This window comes from Emydura macquarii, unplaced genomic scaffold, assembly GCF_026122565.2.
Source record: "Emydura macquarii macquarii isolate MOO-44397 ecotype Brisbane River unplaced genomic scaffold, CSIRO-AGI_Emac_v2 contig_1615, whole genome shotgun sequence".
NCBI classification, from domain to species: domain Eukaryota; kingdom Metazoa; phylum Chordata; order Testudines; family Chelidae; genus Emydura; species Emydura macquarii.
Window position 1 is genome coordinate 25,001 of NW_027131752.1, and position 3,236 is coordinate 28,236.

The 3,236-nt window shown below is 37.9% G+C and overlaps 1 long non-coding RNA gene across 1 annotated transcript in view; it reads right to left on the reverse strand.

Annotated features, from left to right (window-relative positions):
* The window catches only part of LOC137157872 (uncharacterized), a 2,651-nt gene extending 16 nt beyond the window's left edge, over positions 1-2,635 (reverse strand). Inside the window, exons 1-2 of the long non-coding RNA XR_010921252.1 lie at positions 2,499-2,635; positions 1-290 (exon numbers count right to left, since the gene is read on the reverse strand). The exon at positions 1-290 is cut by the window's left edge and continues 16 nt beyond it. This is a non-coding gene — a long non-coding RNA (uncharacterized lncRNA). The remainder of the gene's footprint in view (positions 291-2,498) is intronic.
* Positions 2,636-3,236: the final 601 nt, after the last annotated feature.

Below are 3,236 nucleotides of genomic sequence, written 5' to 3' on the forward strand. Positions count from 1 at the left end.
AGAATAGTAATTAAAAGAACAGACACCCAATCTTGTGGTACCATGCACCCCCACAAAATCAGAACACATCATAGTTCTGTCAGAAGAATCAACATATAAGGACACTGTTTAAATTTTGTTTAGCAGTATTTTCATGGATGATGTTGCAAGATGCTGTACTTCTGAACTAGCAACATGGGGAGTGAAGGTAGATAATTCTCAGGAACTGGAGTTACATTATCAATGACTCGTCAATCTTGTCATAGCTGATGTCTGATAGAATTGAGCCAGATTCATCGACTGTTGAAAGTCTAAGAAGTAAAATAAAAAACCTATTAGTTTGTGAATTTCACTTCCAGCTCCTCCCTTCCACAAAAAGCTTCTACCTCTTCGGATTGCAAAGAAAAGATCCTTCAGAAATCAATATACAAGCTCTCTCATTGACTGGAGCCCAGACAAACGACATAGCACAGACAAGAAGAATGCCCTTCCGCTTTTTCAGTATTGTGGTATTAAATTCAAAATGTAGCTGCGACTATTCAACTATCAACACAGTTAAGACTGGGGAAAATCCAGAGAAGAGAAACAAAAGTGATAAAAGGTTTAGACAACCTGACCAATGGGGAAATATTAAAAAAACTGGGTATGTTTACTCTTGAGAAAAGATGACACCCGGGGAGGGGGGGGGGGGGGAAGAGAGAGAGCAAGGATTACAGTCTTCAGATATGTTAAGGGCAGTTTTAAAGAAGACTGATCAATTGTTCTTCATGTCCACTGAAGGTAAAACAAGTAATAATGGTCTTAATCTCCAGCCACGGAAATTTAGATTAGACATTAGGAAAAACTTTCTAATCATAAGGATAGATAAGCTCTGGAACTGGCTTTCAAAGGGAGATTGTTGAATCCCTATCATTGGAGATTTTTAAGAACAAGTTAGACAAACACCTGTATGGGGTAGTTTGTGTGTGCTTCATCCTGCCTTAGCATCAAAGCTTGACTAGATGACCCCAAGGTCCTTTCCAGCCCTATGTTTCTGTGATTGTAAGACAAGAAATTAGGAACAGACATTAGATGAGATCAGAGGTCTGTCTAATTTAGATCCACTGACACTGATTAGTGTCAGCTGCTTCAGAGGAAGAAGCAAGAAACCCCCAGTGGACAGTTATGGAATATCTTGTCTCAGAAAGGAAGAATTTTCCTAATCTGCATTAGTTTATTGTTGACTTAGTCCTGAAGCATGAAGGTTTACATTCATAAGATATACTAATATAACTGTTTTTATTCCCTATATAGAGTGCTTTTTTTTTGGCCAGGGTGATATTTTGTGGCAATTAATCCCACAGGTTAATTTGTGGTGCGTTAAGAAGTTTCCTGAAGTCAGTTTTAAGTCTGCTGGCTTTCAGTTTCATGGAATGCAAATTGTATTGTGAGAAAGGATACAAACAAATATCCAATTTAGATTCTTTAGAGCACTACTTGGTACCTACTGTCCCTTCTCTAAGTAATTACATGGTTTTGACATTCTATTATAAAAATCATTTTAGTTCCTCTCTGAACAGTTTCAGCTATATCTTTGAAACTGAATACAGTAATCCAGATGAGATCATGCCATTGATTCATATAAGGGCACAAATATTTTCAGTCCCATTCCTTATATTCCCTAACATTGTTTACTTTTTGGACAGCCAATACACATTTTCATTTAGTTATACACAACAAATCCAAATCCTCTCCTCCCACCCTCCCCTCAAGTCTGTATTCACCTCAAATAATCCTTGGTAAACAAAGATAAATTCAGTAGCTCTCTGGAGCCAGAGCGGTGGCTGAGAGAAGTATTTCTGAACTGCTGCTTCACTTTTACGTTCACTATTGGTGTAAAGGCTTAGCTATTGACATGTACTTTAGCACATTTACATAAAACAAAAATCTTTTATAAGTAAGTAGTGGGATTATAGCAGGAGTGGAAGCACAGGGAAAAAAATTAAAGTGTTTTCAACAAAGCTGCCTTGTCCTATGTTTTTATGTTCCTCAACCCACCCACAAAGTTCTGGTGGCAACACTAGTGTCCTAGAACACTGGTCCTTAGCCCTAAGACAATATGATTTCGGGTACCAAAAATAGATTTTCTACAAAACCTAAGTTGTTGGTTTTTTTGGTGAAAATCTATTTCTAGCCCTCTGATTGCCCAAAAAAATCCAAATGCAATCACGTGGGGTAATTAGGGTTAGTGAGAAATATGCAATTCTTAAAGCTTTCAATAAGAACAGTTAAAGCTTTAAATTTTTCAAATCTTAAAAAAATGTATGTTATGCATTAGATCAATTTGAGGAAGGAGGTCATGAGAAAGATTCTGGAATACAGGATCACAGGAGAAAAAACGCTGGAAGCGTTGGAGTATTGAAAAGGAAAAATCTAAAACCTCTATCACAGCCTAAGATTACTGTAAATCTAGGGACCAGATATCCAAGAGTGTAAGTATTTGTGCTAATCAATTGTTTCACTTATGGCCAGATTGCTACCTTTTATTCCCAGAACCCCCAGTAGAAGGTTGAGGCTTGTTAAGGAAGGCCAGGGCAGATTTCTGTTCTTCACTTAGCTGAATACTGCCAGATGCATCACACAACAGTAGCTCTCGAATCAGCTGGATCTGCCGCACCTATAAAGCGGAAAACATCAGTAGTAGTTAGGGGAGAAAGCTTCACTTCAGATTTATGGGAGACAGGCAGACCATAAGACATTGAATACAGTTTATGCAGGTAGGCTTTGAGGAAGTTTGTTACTCCAACAGCATATTAAAACCCATAAATGAGAAAATGGTGTCCCAGCTTCCAACAGTAACCAACTCAATTTAAAGTAGAAGCAGTAATATTCTTCAGAATTAAACCACTATTCAGATGAAGCCTATATGATGAACCAAAATAGGTTTCTTGGAATAGAGAACGATTTATTGGCGTCTTGTTAGGTGCCAGTTATTGTCTCCCATAAATCCAAGTAGCTCAGACCTTTTTAGACTGTTGAGAAGTACACGAAAGGATCACATACAGCTGAACAATTCCAGTCTGCTGAGGAAGCCAATATGGAATCTTCCAAACAATACCGTAGGATGAATTAAATGCCAAACTAGAGTCTTGTCAATATGCTTCAATCCCTACCTGCATGGTTATAAATAGCTGTAGTTACTAAACCTTAAAGAGCTGGAGAACCACTGCAGCAAAAGGCCTCACAGAAAGTCACAAGATTCCTAATGAAACTTCTGG